The 19,430-nt window shown below is 40.1% G+C and overlaps 1 pseudogene; it reads right to left on the bottom strand.

The window, feature by feature from the left end:
- LOC114035495 overlaps positions 1 to 19,430 on the bottom strand; it is a 67,903-nt pseudogene that overhangs the window by 36,640 nt on the left and 11,833 nt on the right.

Raw genomic sequence — 19,430 nt, 5'->3', positions numbered from 1 at the left:
GATTCTTGATTTCTCATAAGGTCATTAGCTTCCACTTGCCCAATTCTAACTTTTAAGTAGTTGTTTTCATCAGTGGATTTTTGTATCTCTTTTTCCATTTGGCCCATTCTACTTTTTAAGCAGTTTTTTCTTTTTCCAAACTGTTGACTCTTTTTTCATAATTTTCTTGCAAGACTCTCATTTCTTTTTCCCAATTTTTCTTCTACCTCTCTTACATGATTTTTAAGCACCTTTTTGAGTTTTTCCATGAGTTCTTTCTGGGCCTGAGACCATTTTTCTTTGAAGTTTTGCCCATAGGTGTTTTGACATTGTCCTCTTCTGAGTTTGTATCTTGATTTTCCCTGTCACCATAATAACTTTCTTTGGTCAGATTCTTTTGTTGTTTTTTTGCTCATCCTTTTTGGCCTTTTTCCTTTTTTTTTAAATCTGAACTCTGCTCCCAGGGTGGAAGGGGCACTGTCTCAGGCTTCTTGTGCCAGGGGTTTCAGGTCCTGGCTGTTTACTTGGTGCTGCACTGATGTTGCCTTGAGGCCCATGGGGGACCCTCATGTCTGGTGCTGCACTGAGGGAGTAGGGTGGAGGGTGGCTGGTGCTGCTGGAGGTCATAGGAGTCTGGCAGTTTACCTGGTGTTGAGCAGGGGTCCTTGTGCTGGTCTGGCATGTGCTGAGGCTAGTAGGGTTTTTCTGCATTTCCCCAGGACTACACTGAAGCACATGGTGGTTCTTGGAGCTAGAGGCTGCCTTTTCCCCTATGTGGGGGCATGTGGGGAATCTTGGTGTTGGTGTTTGCCTGCTCCACCTCACTGGGGCTCAGGATCTCCTACTGGTTTGCTGAGATGGGGCTTGCTGCTGGCTTGCTGGGATGCTTCCTGTCCTGGACTGCCTTCCCCTTTTACTTGAGTGAGACAGACGTTTCTTGCCGATCTTCCTGGGCTAAAAGATTGTTTCACCTCTTCTTTTTGCAGGTTCTGCTATTCCAGGGTTTGTTTTGGGGTGCTATTTTACGGTTCTTTGGAGGTGAATATGGGAGAGGTATGGTACTTTACTGCTTACTCTGCCATCTTGGCTGTCCTTTCCCCCAGTGAAATTTTTATTGTTACTGGTTGTTAACATCACTGTCATTTCCTAAAGATTTTCCCAGCCCCTAATATAACTACTCCTTGCAACAAAGAAACCAAGAAAGATAGCTAAATAAAATACAGCAATACATTGACCATTCCTGCTCATAGTATTCCATTCACATACAATTTTCCATAGTGTGTTTAGCTACTCATCAGTCAGTGGATATCTATTTCCCTTTCATTTTTTTGCTACCACAAAAAATGCTGCTATATTTTCTGTATAGGACCTTGCCCCCATTCAAGACCTCTTTCAGGCATATGCCTAGTGGTGATATCATTGGATCATGGGGTACGTACAACATAATGACTTAACTAGTTTAATACTCTTTTGTTCCCCCAGGAGGATGAACTAATTCATAGTTCTGCCAACAGTGCATTAATGTGCCTATCTTCCCACAGCCTCTCCAACATTTTCCATTTTTGTTACTTGTCATCTTTGCCAATCTGAAGAGGGTGTGATGAAACCTCAGAATTGTTTTAATTTCCATTTCTCTAATAAACAGCTTAGAACAGAAGCTGGAAAACCTTGCCTCCTCATGCTACAGATGGACACTTAGAATGGCAGAGAGTCACCCAAAGTCACCCAGTGAGTTCACTGTGAACTAGCAGCTGGATTTATGACATCTGCACTAGTGCATCATTCACTACACCCCCACAGTTGCCTCTTCCCAGACCCTCCAGGATTGTTTTTCTAGTCCAAGAAAGAGACTGATCCTTTTACTTGGAGCCAGTGGGGGAAGGGGAAATGTGGATATGACAGCTGGGGGTCAGCTGTGCCCTAGGCTCCAGGGCCAGGACAATCCCGTGTCCAATCAGTATGTATAAGGGGGTGGAGGGACCTGATGGATGGAGAAGCTGATTTAGGACTGGACATAAGCCAAGAATACCCAGGGTTAATGGATCAGTGCTGCCAAGGAGCGCTTGGGGTCTGAATGGACTCACTCACCCTCCACTCCCAGTGCCTCAGGACCCACTTGGTATCTCCACCCTGCCTGAGGTTATTGCATCCCCCACCTCATCCCCAAGGAGTGTGTGTCTACCCTACCTTGGGCCTCTATCTTGTCAGAAGCCTTGCCCCTCTTCACCCCTACCTCCAACAATGAGGAGTCATATATTCAGGAGACAATGGAGGGCCTCCATTGCTGGCTCAGAGACCTGTTCTATTTTCTATCTCTTCCTCCTATCTGGGTGTGAGCCAGAGGAGGGGCTTGAGGAACAGGAAAGAGACTGGTCAGAGCAAGAATTTGGCCCTCCTTACCAACCAGGACCATGCGGGAGGTGGGGTAGTGGAAAAGCAGAGACTGGAGTGGGGGAGGGCTACCAAAGGTGGTCATTTTTTTGCCCACACTACTTTGCTCAGTAGGAAGCATATAATGTCCACTTTCCTATTTATGTTTTTATTGCGGGGGTGGGGGGTGTTGTTGGGAAGGGAGGATGATGGGAAGATTCTGAGTATGTCAGCAATAACCTAGGCAACTTCAAGTTCCCTGAGGTCTGGGAGCTTGTGGCCTTCCCAAGAATCAGTGTGTCATAATGTAAAGAACACTGGATTTGGAGTCTGAAGACTTGGGTTTGAATCTTGCTTGTTGTTATTCAGTATTTCAGTCATGTCTGACTCTTTGTGACCGCATGGACCATCGCATGCCAGACCCTTCTATCCTTCACCATCTGTTAAAATCTGTCCAAGTTCATATTCATTGTTTCCATGATACTGTCTATCCATCTCATCTTCTGCCATCCCCTTTTCCTTTTGCCCCTTTCCCAACATCAGGGTCTTTTCCAATGAGTCCTGCCTTCTCATTATGTGGCCAAAATATTAAAACTACAACTTTAGTATTTGACCTTCCGGTGAATAGCCTGAATTAATTTCTTTTAAGTATTAACTGATTTGATCTCCTTGCTGTCCAAAGGACTCTCAAAAATCTTCTCCAGCACTCAGTTCAAAAGTATCAAGTCTGCAGTGCTTAGCTTTCCTTACAATCCAACTCTCACAGTCATACGTTGCTATTGGAAAAACCATAGCTTTGACGATATGGACCTTTGCTGGCAAGGTAATGTCTCTGTTTTTCAGTATGCTGACCAGATTTGCTACAGCTTTCTTTCCAAGGAGCAAGAGTCTTTTAATTTCATGGCTGCAGTCATCATCTGCAGTGATCGTTGAGCCCAAGAATATAAAATCTGACACTACTTCCATTTCTTCTCCCTATTTGCCAGGGAGTGATGGGACCAGTTGCTAAGTCTCCAACTCCCTGTGAACTGGGCTTTTATACTTATGTGATCATGAAACTGTATCAGTGGTTCAAGCCTTAGTCCCCTGGACCAATTAATTCTCTGGGACAATTTCATGCTTTTTCAGGGAAAACCAGCCTAACCTATGTGGCATAGATGTTGCTTTTACTACAGAGGATCAGCCATATGTTCAGTTCAACAAACATTTATTAAGCACCTAGTATGTGCAGAGTACTCTGCTGTGAGGCAAGAGAGATAAAATAAGACACAGTCCTTGCCCTCATAGAGCTTACAGCCTATTAACAAGAGATACTATGATACAAAGTAATAAATGTTAAATGCTTAAGAGTAGTATAAGAACAGCTCGATGTGAGATGGGGGTGGAGAGGGTTCAGGAAAGGTTTCATGGAGCAGGGAGAATTTGGGTTAGGCTTTAAAGGATGGATAGAAATTCAGCTTGTAAAGAGGGAAAGAAGACATCTCAGGCTTAGGGAGCAATGGACGCTGGAAAGTTGAGAGCATGTTCCAGGGACAGTGTGTTCTACGGACAGCAAGTATCTCAATTTGGCTGAAGCAAAGAATAACCATTGCAGGGCAATAGTATGAGATAAGCCTGGAAAGGCAGAGTGCGCCAGATTGTGAAAGGCCTTAAATGCCAGGAAAAGAATTCATAACTTTACTCAGTAAGCAATAGGGAACGAATGAATATTTTTGAGCAGCTCTATGCTTAAGGGAAATTGGTTTGGCTGCAACCTAAAGGATAGATTAAAAGAAGGGAGAATGATGACAGGAAGACCTGTTTACCTGTTTACAAGCCATTATAATGGTCCAAAAGGATAGCAATGAGGGATTACACTAGGGGAGTGGAATGGGAAAAGCTGATCATCTATTGGGAAATGGCTAAACAAATCGGGGTACACAAATGTAATAAAATAGTATTGTGCTCTGAAAAATAAAGAACATGAAGAATTCAGAGAAGTATGGGAAAATTTATAGGAACTGATATAGAATGAATTAAGCACAACCATCAAATATATATATATATATTTTAAATAAACTAAGTATCGTATAATTACCATGAACAAGTTTAGCTCCAAAGATTAGAAGAGAAAATGCTCCTTCCTCTTTTTTTTCTTCAGAGGTGGGAGGACTATAGGTGTGGGATGGAATGTACTAGCAGATTCTACTGCTGGCTTGGTTCATTTTTCTAAAATGCTTTTTCCCTAATTTTTTCTGTTTTTGTTGTTATTTTGTTTTGTTTTTGTTTTTGTCAAAAGGGTTGGCATACTGGGTGAGAGAGGTATATATTTAGGGATGAAGGTGATATAAAAACAAGAGACCTCAATATGACAATTTTTGTAAAGTAGTCTGAGCTGGGGAGAGGGATATTGCTGAGACAAAATTGACAGAATCTGGTAAGTGTTTGGATTCATTTGTCGACTCATTTATTCATTTAATAGACATTAAATACCTGATGTGTGCAAAACAATGTGCTGAGTCTGAGGGAGATACAAAATTTAGTTAAGATATGGTCTGTGCCCTCATAGAGCTTCCAGTCTAGTAAAGAATGTGAAAAAAAATTTTAAAAATTAAAAATTAAATTAAAAAAAGAATGCTACACAAATACAAATAGCTATAATGTACAGTATTACCTGTTATGTACATCAGTATACAAAAATGCAATAATTATTCATCTTCATGTAACACTTTAATGTTTAAAAGTGGCTATCCTCAAACAATTGTGCAAGTAGTTTAATATTATTATCTCTATAATTGACAAAACTGTGGTTCATAAAGGTCATGACACAACTAGTAAGTATTAAAATTAGGACATCCTGTTTTCCATTCAATGCTCTTTCAAGCACATCATTATTCTGAGAAGGAAGGTCAGCATTACTAACCAGACCTTCAAGGAAAACTTTGTGGAACAGAATGTTTACTATATGCCCGGACCCGTACTAAGTGTTTTACAAATGCTATTTTGACAATGTAATCTTTATCACCACAATAACCTAGGAGATAGGTAGTATTATGACCCCCATTTTATAGTTGAAGAAACTGAGGTAGAGACTTGCTCAGGGTCACACACAGTCACTGTTTGAGGTTAGATTTGAACTCAGGGCTTTCTGACTTTGGCCCAGGGCTCTACCCACCTGTGCCACCTAGCTGTTTCCTCTGGAGTAAGCAGGATTTGATTTTGACTTTGAATTAGGCAAATTCAAAAGGCTATAATTGAAAAAGAAGGAATAATTAGTGATATTACCAAGGTTTCACACACAAGAGACTGAGTAAATGGTAGAATTGACAAAAATGATCGTGATAGTAGAAGAATATTTAGGAGGAGAAATAACAAGCTTTGTTTGGAATATTTTGAGTTTCAAGTGCTGGTATGATAGTCAAACAAAGATGTCCCATAAGCAGTTAGAGATGTTGGTCTGGACTGTGAAAAAAGATTAAGACTATAGATATAAATTTGGGGATCATAATCATAGAGATGATACATTTGATTTTATTTCCTATTATGAACTAAATGGATGGTCAAAAAAAGAGCATTTCTATATAGAAAGTAGAACATAAAAGATGATTGCATATGAACCTGTGAATCTCTACCCCATGCTGCTTGCTTTTTAAAAAGATAATAAATCTAACTCATACTTTCAAAGCTATCCTGCTTGTCTGTGCTTCTGCTCCCTTCTGTGTATTTTAATGACTTTTTTTCTTGTTATCACTATGGCTAGTCCCTTTTTCCTCCCTCATTAAAAACAGGAAGAAAAACCTCTGGTAAATAAGCCTAGTCAAGCAATACTAATCCATGAAGAGGCCATGTTACAGAATGTATACTTCTTTCTCAATGATGAGTCCCTCACTTCTCTGCCAGAAGGTAGGTTAATATGCTGCATCATAAATCCTCTGGAGATGTGCTTGCATATTACTTTGAAAAGAGTTCTGTGGTCTTTCAAAGCTGTTTTTCTTTACAATGTTATTATTATATAAACTGTTGTCATAATATTAATCATTTCACTCTGCATCAGTTCATACAAAGTTTCTGAGGATTCTCTGAAATTATCTCTTTTTTATCATTTTTTACATGATAATCTTACATTACATTCATATAGGACAATTTGTTTAGCCATTTCCCAGTTTGTAGGTATCCCCCTGGTTTCTAGTTCTTTTCTTTTCATCCCTTTTTATACTCTCTTCAGCATCCACCGTCTGAAATTAAAGTTTGTTTGCTCCCCAGTATCATTCTCCCTCTCAATACTGCCTCTATCTATTCTTACCTGTGTTTCTGTGGAGTTTGATGTATTTCTATACTAAACACGGTATCTGTCTCTCTGTGTGTTAAACCCTCCTTCATCCAGCTCAGATAAGAGTAAGGTTCAGCTGAGGCTTACCTCACTCTCCTTTCCTTCAAGTTTCTATGATTTTTTTTGAGCACCTCAATTATAAGATATAACAAGTTTCACTCTTTTCTTCCTCCTTTCTATGCTGGTGGATTCCTTTTAGCTTCTCTTTTCTTTTCCCTCTCAAAACCCTCAAAATGGAGCCAATCCATCCTCAGGACCTCTGTTTTTCTTATTTAACTCCGTTAGTTCTGAAGAGACACTTGTTTCTTCTCCCCTGCTAGAATGTTAGGACTTCGCCATCATATAGTTCCTTGAAAAAATTAACTCAAATGAATTTTACCTTTCTGGATTTCTCTCGACTTAAGTATTTTGGCATTTGAAAGTTCTTACTCAACTCTGATCTTTCACTAGAAATGTTTGAAAATCCTCCATTCCATTAAAGATCTATTTTCCCCCAGTTGGAGTATATTCATCTTTGCAGGGTAAATTATTATTGGTTCCAAGACTCTATGCTTTGTCTTTTGTAATACTGTATTTTAAGATCTCTACTCACTTATAACAGAAGCCACCAGGTCTTGTATTATCCTGACTATGACTTCTTGGTTCTTAAATGCTTTCTTTCTGGCTGCTTGCCATAATTTTTCTTTGGTCTGGAAGCTCTGGATTTTGGCTATGATTCCTGGGACTTCTCCTTTTGAAGTTTTTTTTTTCTGGGAGATCTGGTGGATTCTTTCTATTTTTACTTTGCTCTCTGATTCTAACAGATGTAATGTAGTTAATTTATGACTTCTTGAAGTAGAATGTCTAGCTTAGCTCTTCTCAGCAATGCAATGATCTAAGATAATTCCAAGGGACTCATGATGGAAAATGCTGTCCACATCCAGAGAAAGAACTATGGACTCTGAATGCAGATTGAAGCATACCATTTTCTTTCTTTTTTTTTCTTTCTCCTGTTTTTTCCCCTTTGTTTTGATTCTTCTTTCACAACATGACTAATGTGGAAATATGTTTAATGTGATTGTACATGTATAGCCTATATCAGATTGCATACCTTGTGGAGGAGGAGGGAGGGAGCAAAAATTTTGCAACTCAAAATCTTGTAAAAGTGAATGTTGAAAACTATCTTTGCATGTAATTGGACTAAATAATATTAAGTGGGGAAAAGAAATAGAGTATCTAGATTTTTTTAAATTGGAGTTTTGGGGAAGTCTCAAATTAACACTCTTTGATCTATTTTCTTGGTTGTTTTTAATAGCAGATACCTTACATTTTCTTCTCTATTTTCAACCCTTTGATTTTGTTCTAATATTTTTTGTTGTCTCATTGAGTGATTGGTTTCTATTTACTCTTTTAATTTTCAGAAAGTCTATTTCTTGGGTAGGGCTGATTACTTTCTGTTTGAAGTTATTTATTCTTCCAATTCTTTCCTCCTGAGCTTTTATTTAATTTTTAAATTTCTTACTTCATTTCTTTTAGGTATTCCTGTAGTCCTTATGGAAAATACATTTTTTCTTTTCAGTCTCTACTTGCAATTGTGGAGTTTCTCTCTCTCTCTCTCTCTCTCTCTCTCTCTCTCAACATACCTAGTGAGTTATTTTTAGTGGGAAAATTCTATGTAACAATTTTAACCCATGATTTTAAAATTCAGGTAGAAAAACTCAGTATTCTTTACTCAGCTTTGAGTTTTCAGAGTCTTTATGAAGAAGACAGCCTATTAAAAAACAGGCTGTTTCCTATAGGATTGTGACAGATGAAAAACAGAAATGGATGATTAGCAGGAAATTCTTCCTCTGGCATCAACATAGATAGGGGCAAGCACTGCTGCAGTGCCCTCTTCATTCGCTTCTACAAAGGACTTGTAGACAATCTTGGATAGAAAGCTAACTCTAGTTCTTGGCATTCCAGACAGATCAGCCTTACCATTGATGAAGAGCTCTGACAGACTTTGTATTAAATCTGAGTTGAGGTTATAGGTGTTTTCCAACTTGAATTTGGGCCAACATACATGAACATCACTGGAATTCAGATTTTCAGATATTATCCATTTTTTCAGCCTTTCCAGATTGAGCGGCTTTATAATCTCTTTCAGGCCAGTAGAGTCACCCTCAATATCATCTGTCAACAGAATGATTATGCTCTGCTCCTTGCCCTTGCAAGAAAGTTCTAATACTCAACACTTGAGCCCCTCAGTGTAACCACAGAGCAGCTTCTTCTTCTGATATATCGTTTTCACTGATTTTTTTTCTTTCTTGTTTAATCTAAACAGTGCATCAATACAGATACTTGATCAAATTTTTCCTTCTAATTTCCTTTGAAATAGATGGCATTCACCAGCAGAAGTTTAGTCAGACTATCAACTGCATCTCAAGCCAGCAGCTCTGGCATTATACCTTCTATTTACTCTTTGACCCACTAGTTAACCTCCTTCCTTGCATCTTTTGAAGCATGCTGAAAGTCAACAATGACCAAGTCAGCTTCTGGGGAGAAGTCAAGAATTCTGGAAGGATATTATAAATCTTCTCTCTAAAGAATCAGTTATCAAATTTCAGATGTAGGAAGCTTCATGTTTGTTAATATTAACATTTAAGTTCTGTAATTTTGAATGAACTTCATTAATAGTATGAAAATGAAAGGTCTTTTATATTTGTGCATCTATACTATCTCTGAATCCTTAAAATACCATGGCCAGGGCTAGTGAAATACAAAATTGAGAAAAGAAGAGATTTACTTTTGGGTAGGTTTTGTCTAATATCCTGTAGAGCTCAATAGCAAAACAGGTATTTGCTATACAATTCAAATGTGGGTCAATGTCTGGATGGAGGAAAATGGTCAGGACAGTCACCTTTTCTACAAGAAGCTCTTTGAACCTAAGAACCAGACCTGCTGTGGTGCCTTCTATAATCAGGAAACTACTTTATTCTTCTAATTTGGATTTTGGGGTACCTCTGTATCTCTAATAATTCTTTGTAGTAGATAAGTGTCTATTTACTTCTTTCTCCTGCCTTAGTTCCTGAATTGGGAACTAAGAGCCTGCCAGGGTCAATCTCTTATCCCATTCCACTTCCTTTTGGGTGGGAAAATTGCCCCTGCTTGGTCTCACCCTGAATTATTTGGGTTCCTGCAGTGATTTCTACCTCCCCAGATGGATATATAAATCCACCCTTAGAGTGCTGGTATATTTTAAGCCCTCCTGGATCTGTGAGGTTCAGAGAGCTGGATCTTCAGAGTCCTTCTGGTGTCTTAAGAATGAGTTCTGGGGACCTCAGAGGCCCTGGACCCATGGTGATTATCAGACCCAGACAGGTTGCTGCCTTCTAGAGTTTAAGCTGTAAGTTCCCAATCACCCTGGAGTTTTCTTGTGAGAGCCCTCAGCTTTTGTTGCCTCTGGGTGCAGAGATTTATAGTTGTAAGTGTCTCTGGTCCATCTGTGTTTGCACTGGGACATTTCTACCAGTGAAGTCCATATCATAACTGAAGCTGTGAAAATAAATTAATTCATTCATTCAACAAATTATTTTAAGAATATGCTGTATACTAGTCACTGTGCTAGTTTCTAGGAATACAAAGATAAAAACAAAACAGCTCCTGACCTCAAAAAGCTTAAATATTGTTTAAAATATTTTGATAACTATTTCAATATAATAGATTTACTTTGTAATCCTATATATTTTATTTTGTGCATTTAAAAATATTTTTCTGAGATGGGTTCCATAGACTTACCAGATCTCCAAAAGTGTTCACAATACAAATAGGTTAAGAATTCCTGATTTAAGTGTTATAGTCCTATAAATTTTGCACACATACTTACATCAATTCATACAAATCTTATTAGGCCTCTCTAAATCCACCTATTTATCTTTTTTTTACAATAATATTCCACTACATCCACGTGTAATAATTTAATCAATCATTCCCCAATTGATAGACATCGCTTTGTTACCACTTCTCAGCTGCAAAGAAAAGGGTTGCTATAAGTATTTTTTTCCATATGGGTCATTTTTCTGGGTCTTTGATCTCTTTGGAGTTTCTGGATCAAAGGGTATACATGGCTTAGTGACTTTTGGAGTATAGTCCCAAATTGTTTTCCAGAATTGTTGAACCACTTCATTGTCATTGATGACATCAGAAATATCAGTTTCTATAGAGTAGTATGGTTGAGGAGAGAATAGATGGAGACAAGGCGGAAGCATAGAGCATAGACAACTTTTAATAGAAGTTTGTCCAGGAATGGTAGCCAGATAGATTAGTAAGGTCAAGAAAAGACTTCTTTTTAAAATTGGAAAGAACTAAGAATGTTAGTAGGCAAATGGGGGAAAATCTATGGTAAAGTAGAGATTAAAGATCATAGAATCTTAGACTTGGAAATAATTCCAGAGGTCATCAAGTCAACATACATGTATTTTTACAGTTGTACAAATTTCTCAAGTAGGCATCAGTCCCTCAGTTAAGACCTATAGTAAGGAGGAATCTACTACCTTCCAAGGCAAGTTGTGCCACTTATGGATAACTATAATTGTTAGAAAAATGACACCTGTATCTCCTTGTTCTTCCCTCTAGAGCAAAGCAAAACAAATTTAATCCCTTTCCAAAGCATAACCCCAAATATTTGAAGAAAACTATCATTTCACTCCTAAGCCAACTCCTGCCTAGAGGCAGTGGAAAGAGCACTGGCTTTGCAGTCTACAGAACCTGAATTCAAATCCTACCTTTAGCACTTAATTACCTATGTGACTTTGAACAAATCACTTAATCTTCCTAAGCTACAGATTTTTTCATCTGTAAAGTAAGAGGGGAGGGTAGACTACTTTTTCCTCCTATTATAAACACATGTCACAAATTCCATATTGGCCTTGTCCAGAAAAAATAAACAAAGTCTTATAGAGGAAGGTGCCATCTGCATCCAGAGAAAGAACTGACTATACGTATATAATATATATTACAAATGTATATATGTATATATACACACATATTTGTATCTAATGGTAGACATCTCTAGGGTGGGGGGGATGGGGAAAAAAAGAAAGCTACATCATAACTTTTTTGTGTATTTAAAAGGAATAGCAAGTTGTACATAATAGATCTGCAATTTGAGGTGCAATTCTCTTTTTTCTATTCTACTTTGTTATGGAAATATTTGTTTTATTTCTTAAGTTCAGAATAAAAAAACATAAACCTCAATCTGCACACTGAGTACATCATCTCTCTGTCTGGCTAGCATGTTTCATCACGAGTCCTCTGGAATTGTGGTTGATCATTGTATTTGATTTCCTAAGTCTTTCAAAGTTGTTTGTCTTTACAATATTTTTGTCATTATATGAACCATTCTCCTGGTGCTGCTCACTTCATTTGCCATCAGTTCATACAAGTTTTCCCAGGTTTCTCTGAAACATTCTCTTCATCATGTCTTATAGCACAATAGTCTTCTATCATATTTATGCACCATAACTTATTCAACCATTCCCCACCTGATTGGCACCACCTCAGTTTCCAATTCTTTGCTGCTGCAAAAAGAACAGTTACAAATGTTTTCATACACCCTTAGAGTTTATTTTGCTTAGGATGACTCCCTCTCTTAATCTACTATCCCACTCATTCTCAAGTGGGTTAGATTAGATGACTTTTTAGGCTCCTTCCAACTCCGTATCTGTGATCTCTGCATCCTGCTGACTTCCTCCCTCACTCAATCCTTTTGATCTCTTCCTCAAGGATTTCTTTTCCCTTCTGGTTTTCCAATGGACTGCCTTCTCTCCCATCTATCTTCCCAAGCAGGAACGCTTCTCTCCAAAGGACATGAGTAATTATCTTTGTGCTACTCCCTCTGGTGGAATCAAAGGATAACGAGACCCCAAAGCTCATATTAACACTAGATAATCCCCAACATCCCTATCACTGATATCATACATTTAGAGTTGAAAGAGCCCATAGAAGTCATCTTGTCCAACTTTCTCATTTTACAGATAAAGAAACAAAGACTAAGAGATGGTAAGTGAATTGCCCAAGGCCACAGGCAATAGGAAGTGGCAATGCCATGATCTGAACCCAGTTCCTCTGACTCCTAATGTTGTGTCCTTTGCCTTATACCAGATGGCCTCTCTCCTTCAGAAGTTCAGTCTTATTACCTCCATCACAAAAATCCCAAGCAGTGACTCCCTCCCCACACATACACCCTTATTCAAGGCCATGAAATTGCAGTCCTTCCCATCCAGGCTCTCCAGTCTGCCTACACTCACAGCTCTACTCACTTTCTGTTACCTTGTCTGGACAATGAGGCAGCAATCACCCTGATCTGCAAAGATACCACAGACACCCCTAGGGTACGGGACATTATGAATTTGACACTGAAATCCCATTTTAGAATTCCTTCTTGTATTATTTTCACATGATCAATTATAAAGTTGATTGAAGGGGACACATTTTAGACTTTTTGGAGCCACTTAGTGAGGCTTGACCCTGAGCTGCAGCACTCAGGGCACCGAAATCACTAGTTACAGCTCGCTTGGTCTCCTGTTCTTTTGTCATCTTCTTCTATCAGGGGTCTTTGACCTGAGGTCCATGAACTTGTTAAAATATTTTTATAACTATATTTCAACATAATAGTAATCCTATATATGCTGTTTTATGCATTTAGAAACATTATTCAGAGGAGGAGTCCATCAGCTTCACTGACCAAAGGGGTCCAAGACACAAAAAAAGTTAAGAACCTTTGCTTTACATGTATAATCGATATCAAATTGCTTGTCTTCTCAATGGGGGCAGGGAGGGGAGAGAGAGGGAGAGAATTTGGAACTCAAAAATTTAAAAAAGTGTTTAAAATTCTTTTACTTGTAATTAGGGAAAAATAAAATATTAAATCATTTTTTTTTAAAAAAAAAAGGAACCATTGTTCTAAATGCTCTCCAGCCTGTCCTGAAATGTTTTCAAAAGTAAATTTCTAAACTTCCAAACATGGAGGCTAGAGTACTGTTGTACTATCCTCTCTCATGGACTAGGCACTCTGCTTTTTAAAAATGTAGCCCCAAAATAAGATATATAGGCAATGGGGTATAGAAATCTATACTGCCCTACAGGAAAATAGAAGGGGAAGGGGATAAGAGAAGGGGGGGAGATAGAAGGGAGGGCAGACTAGGGGAAGGAGTATTCAGAATGCGTGCTGTCTTGGGGTGGGGGGAGGTGCAAGACAGGGAGAAAAATTTAGAACTCAAAATCTTGTGGAAATGAATGTTGAAAACTAAAAATTAATTAATTAATTAATTAAAATTTTAGCCCGAGATCATAATAGCTTTTTTGATGGCCATTTCTTGCTCACTGTTTCTCAAACTGAGCATATGGATCAATGAAATAATATTTGCAAAGGACTTAATATAGTGCCTAGCACACATGAATGCTTATTCCCTTCCCTTACTATCCATTATAACCAGCGATGTGTTGGTAAATGTTTAACAACCAGATCTGGGTGGGGGGGGGGGGTGTATTCATGACATCCTTTGAGATTCAATCTATATTATTAACATTTTCTCCACCATTTTCTTAAGTCTAGACAATCCACAAAGCAATAAATCAAGCCCTGATCTATAATGTTTGCTGATTTCTGAGATATAAATGCTCACACTGAAAATTTTAAAATTGGCTCTCCTGTGCCAGTATGAGCTGACTCCAGCACACCACTGGATACGACTCTAAGCTTTTCTTCAAGTTAATATGAGAGAGTTCTATGAGAGGGAGGCAATGGATGAGAAGGAGGGGATGATTTCTGGAGCTGGGTCATGGAGAAGGGAGGGGAGATATAGAATAGGGGGAAAAACCAATGAATATAGCAAAGCAGATGTTCAGAAGTTAGGCACAAGGCAAATTTTGGCAACTACCTCAAGTCTCTATGCTATGTCTTCCATTTTCCCCCATTTCTATCCTCCTACAATTTCAATCAATGGTCCCCACGGTGATAGCGCCCCCTTTATTCTGCTGTTCCACATGCAGCCATTCATTGGCTAATGATGTTTAGCCATGTTTAAATATGATGTTCCTGTTTCCCCACATCTATGTCTCTGATCTGCACAGGGTAGGATGAGGATGAGGATGATGAGAACTGACATCATATCATCATCAATAACATAACATAGTGCTATGGGCCAGGCATTCTGCTAAGCACTTTACAAATATTACCTCATTTGATCCTAACAACAACCCTGAAAGGTAGGTGCTATTATTATTCTCATTTTACAGATGGGGAAACTGAAGTGAACAGGGGCCAAGTGACTTGCCCAGGGTCACAGAGGTAATAAGCGTCTGAGGCTGTATTTGAACTCAGATCTTCCTGACTACAGGCCAGGCATTCTATCCACGGTGCCATCTAATACCTAACCATGAACAGAATCTTAGAAATCTATTCCATTAATGATCTCCATCCATTCTCCAAGGTTTAAAGCCCAAGTGACTGTCAGGGTGGTGGTGCCATGAACAGAGGTGAGAATAGATTTGAGAGGAATATGATAAATCCAATTTTGAGTTTGAGGTGCCAGCAGGATAGGAAGGTGGAGACATCATGCAGGTAGATGAAAATGGGGGTCTAGGGTTCAGGAATGAGGTCAAGGCGAGACATGTTGCTTTAACAGTTATTTGCATAAGCATCAATCTCTCATTTTAAGGAAGCCATGGGAGTATATGAGGTCGTTTCAGGGAGAAAGGTTGGAGAGAGAGAACAGAAAAGGTTAGGGATGGAACCTGGGACCTTAAGGAGCACCCACAGATCAGGAGGCAATAGTGAGAGATCAATCAAAGATCAATCAGATGGGTTAGAGACACCTGACATTTAAAATCATGGCCCCCACATACCTTTCCAGTTTCATTTCACAGTTTCTCCTATACACTCTTTTTCTACTAAAATCGAGCTGCTAGCTGTTCCCCATCCATGATATTCCACCTCCTTTCTGAGTGCCTTTGCCCAGGCCATCTCCCCTTTCAAATATGTGGCATTTCCTCTGTTTTAGAATCTTTAGCTTCCTTTAAGTACCACCTCCAATAGGAGGACTTTCTTGATACCCCTAGTCATTAATTCTCTCTTCCTCTTCAAATTATTTTGTGTTACTTTGAATATATTTTGAAATTATTTACATGTGCACATGTCACACCTCCCAACCCCCTGAAGGCAGGGCCCATTTAATTTTGATATTGTATCTCTAGCACCTAGCACTGTGCTTTGTACATAGTAGGCACTTAATAAACATTTGTTGGATTGAATTAAATTGAATTGAATTGAATCGAGAGAAAATCATGTCTGGGAGCCCTAGGGGAAGAATTCAAGAAGGGGCTGACCCACAGTGCTGAATGCAAATGATTCTTAAGGAGGAAGAAAATTAACCTGTGGTGAATTTTAGAATGGAGTGGCCAGGAGCCCCACTAAGGAATGGGAGAAGAGGAAGAAAATTTGGAGATGTTTGACTATAAACAGCAGACCAAAGGGAACAGAAAGAGCCTACGGATGGGGAGGACTGTAGGGAACATCACTGTCAGGCCTGCTTCTGTCCCAGGATTTGGAGGGTTGGGGAACCAGACAAGTGGGGCTGATGCCTTTGGAGTCACAGGAAGAACTGCTTGGGGGTGGGGGGATCTGAGGGATGATCCTGGCCTCCCTCAGCAATCAAACCGAAGGACAAAGCAATAAAGACAAGTAATTTACAGGGTGCCCTTCCCAACCTGGGTCACTGGGGACCCCACAGCAATAAGTCCAGACCCTGTAAGAAGGCCCTGGGGAGACACCCCACTGCCACTACAGAGCAAAGGGCTTTACGCCGAGCGTGCAGGAAAAAAGACTAAACCCTAGGAAAAAAGGCAAAGTATCCCCACCCCCCTGTCTGCTCCCCTCTCCTGCCCCTCTCCCTCTGCCTGATCTCTAAGACTTCTGGGTCATCCTGGGAGGCCCTGTTCTGGGTTTCCCTGCATCTCCATCCTCCACCCACAGCTCCCCATGCAAAAGGGGCCGCCTATCACCGAACCACTGAGGGTAAACAGCTGGTATCTGAGGAGGGACACTCTCACCGGTACATGTGCAGACACAAACACTCATGCACTCATATGCAGACAGCCTCATACATAGTGAGAAGCATCCTGGTACAGAGGAAAGGACAGGAACCCTGAAGTCAGGGGACCTAGGTTCAAATCTCATCTCTGACCCTTACTACCTGGATAGCCTTGGGCAAGTCACTTACTCTCCCTGGGTCTCAGTTTCTCCATCTGTAAAATGAGGGTGAGGGATTAGGTGGTCTCTGAGGTGTATTCTAGATCTTTGGAGGATTGGCTGGGGCGGCAAAGGAGGAGGTCAGGAGAGCCAGAACTATTTTTTCATTGGTGTAGGGAGCTCCCAGTAAGGAAACTCCCTTCACCAATGCAAACCAATGCTTTCTCTGCACCTTAAAGTTTTATAGACTTGCCTGATAGCATGAAGAGGTTATTTGACTTCCCTTGGATGACATAGCCAGTATGTGTCAGAGTTCAGGACATGAACCCAGATTTCCCTGGCTTGGAGGCCAGTTTTCTATCCACCATACCAGGCTATCTCTTCTATCTCATTATGAATTATAATTGTTTAGATATATTGACTGAATGAATAAATCCCTGTTTAGCATCTACCATTTGCCTAGATATATGGAGAATAAACACATGTATGTGAAATGTTCCTATCCCCACAAAGCACCCCATCTTGTTGGAGTGAAAAAGCAGTACTCAGAGGAAGGAGCAATTGCCATGGGATATTTCCTTTTGGAAAATAAGAACTAAGGGATTTTACTTGGGTGGAGTTCGGTGGGAGTGGAAAGTGTGAGAAAAGGACAATTCCAGGAGAAGAGTTTGGAATAGAGAACAGTGAGAGATGAGTTTGGGAAAGGACGTTGGGACCAGAATGTGGAGGATCTTGGACTCCAGGTTTACCATGGGAATGAGAAGGGGACCATGGAGCGCTCTTGGGAAGGAAGGCAATGTAAGCTGGGCTCTGTGGTGGGGTGCGGCATGAGAAAGTGGGGGGTGAAACACACATTTTCATGTTTTAGTTTCTGCCCTGAGACATTCATTTGCAACAACTAACAGCACAAAACAATTCCTTAAGGAAGTTTTTACAAACAGACTAAGGATGGAGAAGGTCCAAGGTCTTTCAGGCCTGATGCACCCCAGCCCTAGCCCTGAAGCCAGCCTATACCCCTCCACCATCAACACCTCCACTGCCCATGCCCAAATGGAGTAGAAAAAGAAGGAAAAGACAGACAGGGATTGGGGCTGGACTGGGTCAGAGGGAGAGAAAATGCCAAGATGTCAAGGACAAGGTGTGGCCCTAACTAAACAGAAAGAGCTCTTTGAACTTGTCTCACTTCCCTTGTAGTAGAGAGATGCTGGGCGTAGCTCCAGTGATGGGCCCAAGTCAGTTAATCAATCAATCAATCAATAAGCATTTATTGAGCACCTACCTTGTGCCAGGCACTGTGTCAAATATATCTAGCAGGATGTGTGTATCTGCATGTGTATCCATAGGAATATATATCTATCTGTTTGTCCTTAGGCAGGCATACCATGACCAGAATTATTCAAATAAATCAGCTGCCTATTCAATTAGTCAATAAGCATTCATTGATCTCTATACACTGTGCCAGGGGCTTGTCTACAAAAATGAAATCAGTCCCTGCCCTCAAGGCATTTACATTTCATAGGTGGGAAACAATGTGCACATAGATTAGTAAATACAAAATATATGGCAATTAAATGCCAAGTGATCTGGGGTCTTCAGTGGGAAAGCACTAACAAACTGGTGGGAGGGTGGAGCAGGGATTAGAAAGGGTTTCCTGGACAAGGTGGCTCTTGATTTGATCCTGGAAAAGAACTAAAGATTCCCAGAGCCTGATGTGAGAGGGGCGAATGTTATAGGCATGGGAATGGGACTGGGGGACAACCTGTACAAAGAGGCATGGGGATGGAAAGTAAGCCAGTTTAACTAGAATGTAGAGTGTTGTGTGTGAAGGGGAGTCATGTGAAATCAATCAGAAAGCCAGGTTGAAGTCAGATTGTAAAGGAAAGTAGTTTGCCAAGCTAATACTAATAGTTTCTATTTTATTTTATGGGCAATAGGTAGCCAGTGAAGTTTCTTGAGCTGGGGAGTGTCATGGTCAAATCTATGAAAGAAAATAAATGGGGGCTATCCCCTTTGCCAGAACCTTTCAGTCCAAACTCCCAAAGATGAAGACAATGTCATCTGAGTGACAGTTTAAAGAGTATTATAACTCCTCCCTACCATCCCAGTGGAGATCTCCCTCCAGACTCTTCTAAAAAAGAACTCTCTGAAAAAAACACTGGTTTCCTAACAGAGAAATTATCAAAATGGAAACCAACTAAACTAGACACCCCCCACACACACACACATACACCTGCAAAAAAAAAAAATAGGTCTTGTCCATAAAAAGAAAGGGACCCTGACCAGGTAGCATTTGAAACGTCTATTCCTCTTTTCAAGGCCAGGGTTATTCAGTGAATAATTTATTTGGGGCCATCTGGCCTTCATGCCAGACGTTGGAGGGGTGGGGAGAATTAAGTGTAACTAAAACAAATTAGAGATTTGGGGAACCTCAGATGGGGTAGTGTTGCTGAAGCACTGACGGAGAAGCCACTGAGGAGAGGGTTTGCTGAGGCTTCCAATTCTGGCCATAGATATCGTGTGTGTGTGTGTGTGTGTGTGTGTGTGTGTGTGTGTGTGTGTGTG

Source organism: Vombatus ursinus, unplaced genomic scaffold, assembly GCF_900497805.2.
Source record: "Vombatus ursinus unplaced genomic scaffold, bare-nosed wombat genome assembly UNPS02009205.1, whole genome shotgun sequence".
NCBI lineage: Eukaryota > Metazoa > Chordata > Mammalia > Diprotodontia > Vombatidae > Vombatus > Vombatus ursinus.
Note: the sequence above shows the minus strand (reverse complement) of the source record. Positions and strands in the feature narration are given on the sequence as shown.